The following is a 9,205-nucleotide window of genomic DNA, read 5'->3' as shown; positions in this document are numbered from 1 at the left end:
CAAGCTACCAACGGTATTTTTCACAGAACTAGACCAAAGAATTTCACAATTTGTATGGAAATACAAAAAACCTCGAATAGCCAAAGTAATCTTGAGAAAGAAGAATGGAACTGGAGGAATCAACCTGCCTGACTTCAGACTCTACTACAAAGCCACAGTCATCAAGACAGTGTGGTACTGGCACAAAGACAGAAATATAGACCAATGGAACAGAATAGAAAGCCCAGAGATAAATCCACGAACCTATGGACACCTTATCTTTGACAAAGGAGGCAAGGATATACAATGGAAAAAAGACAACCTCTTTAACAAGTGGTGCTGGGAAAACTGGTCAACCACTTGCAAAAGAATGAAACTAGAACACTTTCTAACACCATACACAAAAATAAACTCAAAATGGATTAAAGATCTAAATGTAAGACCAGAAACTATAAAACTCCTAGAGGAGAACATAGGCAAAACACTCTCCGACATAAATCACAGCAAGATCCTCTATGACCCACCTCCCAGAATATTGGAAATAAAAGCAAAACTAAACAAATGGGATCTAATGAAACTTAAAAGCTTTTGCACTACAAAGGAAACTATAAGTAAGGTGAAAAAACAGCCGTCAGATTGGGAGAAAATAATAGCAAATGAAGAAACAGACAAAGGATTAATCTCAAAAATATACAAGCAACTCCTGAAGCTCAATTCCAGAAAAATAAATGACCCAATCAAAAAATGGGCCAGAGAACTAAACAGACATTTCTCCAAAGAAGACATACAGATGGCTAACAAACACATGAAAAGGTGCTCAACATCACTCATTATTAGAGAAATGCAAATCAAAACCACAATGAGGTACCATTACACACCAGTCAGGATGGCTGCTATCCAAAAGTCTACAAGCAATAAATGCTGGAGAGGCTGTGGAGAAAAGGGAACCCTCTTACACTGTTGGTGGGAATGCAAACTAGTACAGCCACTATGGAAAACAGTGTGGAGATTTCTTAAAAAACTGGAAATAGAACTGCCATATGACCCAGCAATACCACTCCTGGGCATACACACTGAGGAAACCAGATCTGAAAGAGACACGTGCACCCCAATGTTCATCGCAGCACTGTTTATAATAGCCAGGACATGGAAGCAACCTAGATGCCCATCAGCAGATGAATGGATAAGGAAGCTGTGGTACATATACACCATGGAATTTTACTCAGCCGTCAAAAAGAATTCATTTGAACCAGTCCTAATGAGATGGATGAAACTGGAGCCCCTTATACAGAGTGAAGTAAGCCAGAAAGATAAAGAACATTACAGCATACTAACACATATATATGGAATTTAGAAAGATGGTAACGATAACCCTATATGCAAAACAGAAAAAGAGACACAGAAATACAGAACAGACTTTTGAACTCTGTGGGAGAAGGTGAGGGTGGGATGTTTCGAAAGAACAGCATGTATACTATCTATGGTGAAACAGATCACCAGCCCAGGTGGGATGCATGAGACAAGTGCTCGGGCCTGGTACACTGGGAAGACCCAGAGGAATCGGGTGGAGAGGGAGATGGGAGGGGGGATCGGGATGGGGAATAAGTGTAAATCTATGGCTGATTCATATCAATGTATGACAAAACCCACTGAAATGTTGTGAAGTAATTAGCCTCCAACTAATAAAAAAATTAAAAAAAAAAAATAAGCTGGTGATAATAAACAAGAAGGAAAAATAATGGAAATTTCACACAATAAAAACTGGTGATCCTGAAGAAAAATGGAACAAATGAAACAGAAACAACAGCAAAAACGGTCTTTTTCAGTTTTTGAATATTCAAATTGAAAGGATTAAAGAATTAAAGGTAATTCTAATATTTAATGGCCACATCCTGATGGTGGGAGCAGAATGCTGGAAAAATTATATTCCTGTATTCTTCAGATAATTTAATAAAACACAATAGATGGGGTTGGTGTTCCTATAAAAAGGAAATGAAAATATTGGCAGGACTACAGTTAAACACACTCAGTCTTTTAGGAGAAAAGTCAGCCCACTTGCTCTTAAACAATGATTAAAATTCAGTGGCTCTCAACCTTCCCTGAAAGCAGGAATTACTTGAAGAGCTTTAATAAACACTGATGTTTGGGTCCCACACCCGCCTCCCAATTCAGGTTTAATTAGCTTGGGTTATGGCTTGGTAATTCTAATGTGGAACCATGTTTAAGACCCTCTTCTCAGCACTATCCCATGTGTTGATAGAAAAAGAGTGGCGAAAGGAGAAGGAAACACAGGGCACAAGGGGCCAGTGTACCGGTCAGCAAAACGTCAGAGCCAGAAACAAGGGAAATGTAAGGTGTAATCCTCAGAAGGCATCTTCAGGATTAGCCAAAGGGCCTCAGGGCCATAGCTGGAATTTGACTAACATGTCACCATGTTTTGTTTTTTGTTTTTTTTTAACTTGAGCACCTGCCAGTTAAGGATGTTATGAATGAAGGTCCCACCAGCATAGACACTGCTAATCTCTTCTGGCAACAGCACCAAGTCTTACGTGTTCATATCTCCAGTGTCTCCCACCAAACACTGGTTTTTATCAAAGCCCCCAGTGAACACATACTGCTCCTTCCCCAGGATGATGCTGGCCTTTGCCCCCAAAGAGGTTCCCTCCTCCAGACTCCTCCTCACCATGTGCTTCCCACCCACCCAGAGCCCTGTGATCTCGGAGGCAAACTCCCAGATCATACGGAAGTGCTTTGGTGCAGGAGAGCCCTCAGGAGACTTGAAAGAGATGTCAGCTCCACCCAGGATACACTGTACCTGCCGGTCCCTCATTATGTTGAAGAGGAGAATCTCATTACACTGTTTTCTTGTGGTGTAAGAGAAGAGGCTTTGGTTGAAGGTCAGGTCAGTATAGATGTTCATGCACACGTGAAGGCCTGGAGTGGTTTAGTTAAGTGTGCAGTCAGGGTCATGTAGGAATTATCCGACTCTTTGGGGAACATGAAGTCCTTTGTGTGCCTCTCTGTAGGGTAAAAAGACAGAGAAGGGAAACGTCAACAGTGGAGCTTTGTTAAAAATCAAAATTCAACTGAGTAAATCTAAAGATATAATTGTCATTATTCAGTGATTCATGAACTGGGCAACATCCCATCTAGCAGATAGAAAGGAATTTCAAAGAGCTGTACAAAATTAAAGACTTTTATAGACAGAAGAGAACTTTTTTAGCAAAGATCAGGTTATTTCAGTGGGCTATTTCGCAAAGACCTATGACAAGGTCACCTTCTTATGGGAAAAAAAAATGGTGTCGTATTGGGTAGATTACCTCATTAGAGAGGCCAGGTAATTCCAGACTGACAAGGTAAATGTCACATTCCTGGGAGAGGCTGAAATTACAATTAGAATAGTTATTGCACTTTGACTTGCTAACATGGAGCTTAACACAAGTGACTCCATTTCCAAACAGTTGTCTCTCTCTCTCTTTTTTTCTTAACAGTTCCTCCCTTTTGATCAGCCTGAGATGTCTCCAGCTGGTATGCAGGACCAAAAGTCAAATGGAGCCTTCTATGACTATGAGATGTGTATCTAAAGTTCAAGTCCCTGGATTTTGGCTGACATTTGGGTAGGGAGAAGGATCATGAGTCCCTTCCAAAGAGATTCAAGGGCAATCTTTTTTCTCAGTGATTCCAAATCAGAATGGGAGAAAATGGAAACGTTTCTTTGGAGATTTATAGCCAAGTTCATTAGGAAAATAGGAGAATTCAGGACCCAGTCCAACTTGTAGATATATAACAAAATCTCAAAGATAATCAACAGGATTAGAACTTAATATCTACAAATGTGCACACATAACTTTTTTCTCTATAATCATTTCCATTTTTATTTTATAATCATTTTATAATCACCCACATTTTTAAAAATCAAAGATAACCACAGTGCAATTAATTTATTTGCACTAAATTTGGCCTTTGTTGTTGTTGTTGTTGTTGTTCAGCCACTAAGCCACGTCCAACTTTCTGAGACCCCTTGGATTGCAGCACACCAGGCTTCCCTATCCGTCACTATCTCCTGGAGTTTGCTCAAACACATGTCCATTGAGTCAGTGATGCCATCTAACCATCACATCCTCTCTCCCCTGCTTCTCCTCCTGTCCTCAGTCTTTCCTGATTATTTACATAAATGCAGCAAGGATAGTGATTGACCATGCAAGCTCTTTTGAAGACTGCTCTGTTGATACCTTGTAAGTAAACCTTCTAAGTCCCACTTTCCCAAGGGACTTTATTGACTCCAGAGAGTAAACCTTAATTCCTTAAAACTGATGGTCATCTGAATAGCCAAAGCAATCTTGAGAAAGAACAATGGAGTTGGAGGTATCAACCTCCCTGGCTTCAGACTATACTACAAAGTTACAGCCATCAAGACAGTGTGGTAGCGGCACAAAAATAGAAATATAGATCAATGGAACAAGATAGAAAGTCCAGAGACAAATTCATGCACCTATGGGCACCTTATCTTTGACAAAGAAGGCAAAAATATACAATGGAGAAAAGACAGTCTCTTCAATAAGTGGTGCTGGGAAAACTAGTCAGCTATGTATAAAATAATGAAATTAGAGCACTGCTTACCTCTATACACAAAAAAATAATCTCAAAATGGATTAAAGACTTAAATGTAATGCCAGAAACTATAAAACTATTAGAGGAAAACATAGACAGAACACTCTTTGACATAAGTCACAGCAAGATCTTCTATTACCCACCTCCTAGAGTAATGGAAATGAAAACAGAAATAAACAAATGGGACCTAACTGAACCCCAAAACTTGCATGATGAAGGAAACTATAAGAAAAGTGAAAAGACAATTTTGAGGATGGGAGAAAATAATAGCAAAGGAAACAACTGACAAAGGATTAACCTTCAAAATATACAAGCAGCTCATGGAGCTCAATACCAGAAAAACAAACAACCCTGTCAAAAAGTGGGAAGATGACCTAAACAGACATTTATCCAAAGAAGACAGATAGATGGCTAATATAACATGAAAAGATGTTCAACATCACTCATTATTAGTGAAATGCAAATCAAAGCTGCAATGAGGTGTCATCTCACACTGGTCAGCATGTCCATCATCACAAAGTCTACAAACAATAAATGCTGGAGAGGATGCGGAGTAAAAGGAACCCTATTGTGCTGTTAGTGGGAATGTAAATTGATACAGCCACTATAGAGAACACTATGGAGATTCCTTTAAAACATTAGGAATAAAACTACCATATGACCCAAAACTCCCACTAATGGACGGATAGCCTACAGACTCCATAATTGAAAAAGACACATGTACCCCAATGTTCATTGCAGAAGTGTTTACAATAGCTAAGACATGGAAGCAACCTGTATGTCCACCAACAGATGGATGGCTAAAGAAGTTATAGTGCATATACACAATGGAATATTACTCAGCTATAGAAAGGATGCATTTGAGTCAGTTCTAATGAGGGAGATGAGTCTAGAGCCTATTATACAGAGTGAAGTAAGTCTTCACTCTGTATATGTTAACACATATTAACAAACATATATTAACACATGTATATGGAATCTAGAAAGATAATGCTGATGATCCCACTTGCAGGGCAGCAAAAGAAACACAGATGTAAAGAACAGACTTGTGGACACCGTGGGGAAGCAGAGGGTGGGGTGATTTGAGAGAGTAGCATTGAAACATATACACTACCATATATAAAATAGATATCCAGTGGGAATTTGCTATACAACATAGGGAACCCAAAGCTGGTGCTTTGTGACAACCTAGATGGGAGGGGTGGGAAGGGAGTTGGGAGGGAGGTTCAAGAAGGAGGGGACATATGTGTAGTTACAACTGATTCATGTTGATGTATGGCAGAAACTATCACATCATTGTGAATTAATTATCCTCTAATTAAAAATAAAAATTTAAAAGAAACTGGTCATATCCGAGTCTATGCACATCTCCCTCAAATATGACATTTCAGCTAAAACCTTGGTAATATAATCCGTATTTGTAATTGTGTACTGTTACAAGGAGAACAGAGTCTCACTGAATTTATGTAAATTCATTAGACTAACTCTAATGCGATGAAAAGAATATTCAAGAGTTTTGGGGAGGGATCAGGTAGAGAGAAAAAGTAAATGTTTCATCTTTGTTTACAAAGGTATACTTTGCCAAATTGCTTTAAGTCATAGACAGCTTAAGAAAAAATATTTTCTGAAATTTGGAGAAAAAAATATTAAGGAACCAGCAATATTTCAAACAAAAAAATTATAATCTTCCTCCTTAATTCATTCAGTCCTATGTAATTAATATTTGTTTGCTCAAATCCAGCTTTTCCATTAGTTCTGTAAATTTTTACTGAATTCAATTTTATGATCTTAAAGCTATCAGAAACCTGTACTTGTCAAAGCCCTTTTCACTAATCTTCTTGAAGATGAAGCACATTTGAAGAAACACTTTTGCAAAAGCATCTGAGTAAAACAATAGCTGTCTGTAAATGACAAAAAACTTTAAAATGCCCATCATTAAAAATCTGTTGAGAGCTTATTGTAATGGCATTGACCAGAAAATTTGCATATTTCTGTGACATAAAATGTTTTAAGATAACTGGAGTTATGACTGATAATCATACCAGGATATGTCAGATTTCTAGGAATTTATCATAATTTTACAAAATTTATAACTTATACAAATATGACATAAAGAAGACTTAGTACTACTTCTTATTTGACAATGCTTCCAATATGATTTAATATATCAAATAAACCAAATTGTTTAGCATTTCCTTTTATACGAAGAGAGAACAAGTGTTTTAAAATTTTGCAAGGGACCTGTAATATCCCAAAGTTAGTTTTAGGTCAAAATGACTTCATTTAGAATTTGACCTGGGGGACATTTGTCAAAGAAATCGAAAGATTTTAAAGTCCTTGGTCAAGCAGGATCATAGATCACTGTGAAAAAATACTGTTATCCATTTAACAATAATAGCAATTAAAGACTTCAAAGGCAAATGCAGGAAGTTAAGTAATGGTAAAGAAAAATGTAGCTCTTTTGCTAAAGAAGACTCAGCTTTCTTAACTAATCAAAAGACTCGATAAGATAGCACAGGAAACGATTCTGATAGGACACAAAATCTTTCTTTTCTAGTCAAATTACATAAAAGGTAAGGAAAGAAAACTTTCACAATCTCTTATCAAGAGCGGACCAACAGTTCAATAAAACCTTATTGTTTTCACAGAGGGGAAAAGCACATTCTAACTTTATAACTGCTTCCTTTTGATATTAAAGTTTATTCACTAGAATTCATTTCCACCTTAGCCAGTCTCAACCATGCATAAAAACCCTTACCAGATTCCTTTTCCACAAACCTTATACAACTTTCTTACTTATTTATTTTTATTTTTCTTAAGATTTATTTACTCATTTATTTGGCTGCACCAGGTCCTAGTTGTGGTATTCAGACCTTCAGTCTTCATTGTGGCATGTGAGATCTAGTTCCCTGACCAGGGACTAAACCTGAACCACCTGTCTTGGGAGGGCAGAGGCACTCTGACAGCTTTTAACTGAGCACAGCTTTTAAATGCCTGAGCCATGTTGACCAATTCTGTGGGGTTTTTTCTTTTTTACTTTTATGATTCTCATTAGCAATAGCCTTTACTTACTAGACCCAGTACAGCTTAAGTCGAACTCAGGACGATCTGAAACCCAGTCTAGTTTTTCAACGGGACCTAGTCCTGCTCCAGATGTTAACCTGATGTGGAATTTGTGGGTTGGATAAAAAACTGAATCAGCAGGTCCCCAACTATGAATTGCAGACTGAGGTTCCACACAATGGAGAACTCCAGACTGAGCCATCGATCATTCCCAATATGGAATCTGAGGACAGAAACAAGGGCTGAGATTTCAAATCAAATAGGGAACTGACTAGCAAGCCAATTAGACCATAAGCTTGATACAAAGAGAGCAGAGCTCAGAACATAGAGCAACTTGCCCAGGGCCCCACTGAAGATGACCGAACCAAAAAACCTCCAAGGGGACCACACCCGTGTCTCTTGTTTTGAAAGCTCTTGAAAGAAATCTTCGAAGTCTGTCACTGCCTCCAAATCTGCTAAATTAACCGAGTAAATGGAAAGATCTAATTGGCTTTAATTCAATGATTCATGAAGCAGGCAACCTCCCATTTAACAGAAAGGAATTTTGAGGAGCTTATCCAAATAAAAGCCTTTTATAGGCAGGAAGCAGTAAGAAGCAGAAGTTTCTAGCAAAGGGTGGATTATTTCAAGCAAGGTCACCTTTCTATGGGTGAAGGAAGGGTTTTATTGGGTGAATTACCTCATTAATCCTGATCATGTAATTTCAGATTGACTGGTGAAAGGTCACATTTTGGGGAGAAGCTGAAGCTGCAGTCAGGTTAGGTATTAGGTCTTGGTTTACTGACTTGGGTCTTAGCACAACTGACTCCATCTTGGGCCTGTTGTCTCTTTTCTATCTTTGTTAGGCACAAAGATGCATTCTTTTACTATGTACAAGAAATTGGACTTAAAAACTGCAGACTGCCCTCTTTGCCACATCACAATCCCTCCCCAATGCTGGCTATTTTCCCTAACTTGACTTTGCACAGACATCCCTGATATAAGAGCCCAACAACCACCTGAAGCAGCACCTACCTACCTGAGAAAAAGCACTAAGGAGGTTCATGATGACCAGGAAACATGGTGACAACTTCTCCATGTTCCTTCCCTGCAGTCACTGGGCCCAGAATCTGGGTTATCCTCCTGGAAAGAGCAGTATCAGTTGGGCTATGTGGGGCTTGGGTGTCTGAGATCCCTCTGACTCAGGTCTGCCCCCTTTGACTTTATATGTGCAATAGTCAAATTGTCTCAGCTCATAAGTAAATGATTTTCCAAAATTGCTCATTAGAACCATATATCGAAGCTCTAAGAGCAGCAAATAAACCAATACAAATCACAAAATGGGAGACCAACATGGGTTATTTATTAGCGACTCCATGGTGCCTACTGGAGCTCCAATAGCTCTGCATTGCAGTGTTTCATGAATTAAAACAGTCATATCTTGTGAATCCATTCTGGAGAAATGTTGCTAAAAATTTGGGGGTGGGGGAGATATTTTACTCACAAAGGCAACCATAACACCACTCAGGATCATGAAAAATTAGAAAACTAAGGCATGTTTAAGGAAACTGTA

The 9,205-nt window shown here is 38.5% G+C and overlaps 1 pseudogene; it reads right to left on the bottom strand.

Annotated features, from left to right (window-relative positions):
• Positions 1-2,375: 2,375 nt before the first annotated feature.
• Positions 2,376-8,731, bottom strand: LOC122677352 (annotated as a pseudogene).
• Between the last annotated feature and the right edge of the window lie 474 nt (positions 8,732-9,205).

This window comes from Cervus elaphus, chromosome 20 (assembly GCF_910594005.1).
Source record: "Cervus elaphus chromosome 20, mCerEla1.1, whole genome shotgun sequence".
Classification (NCBI taxonomy): Eukaryota; Metazoa; Chordata; class Mammalia; order Artiodactyla; family Cervidae; genus Cervus; species Cervus elaphus.
The sequence above is the reverse complement of the archived record's forward strand: the minus strand, read 5'-3'. Positions and strand labels throughout refer to the sequence as shown.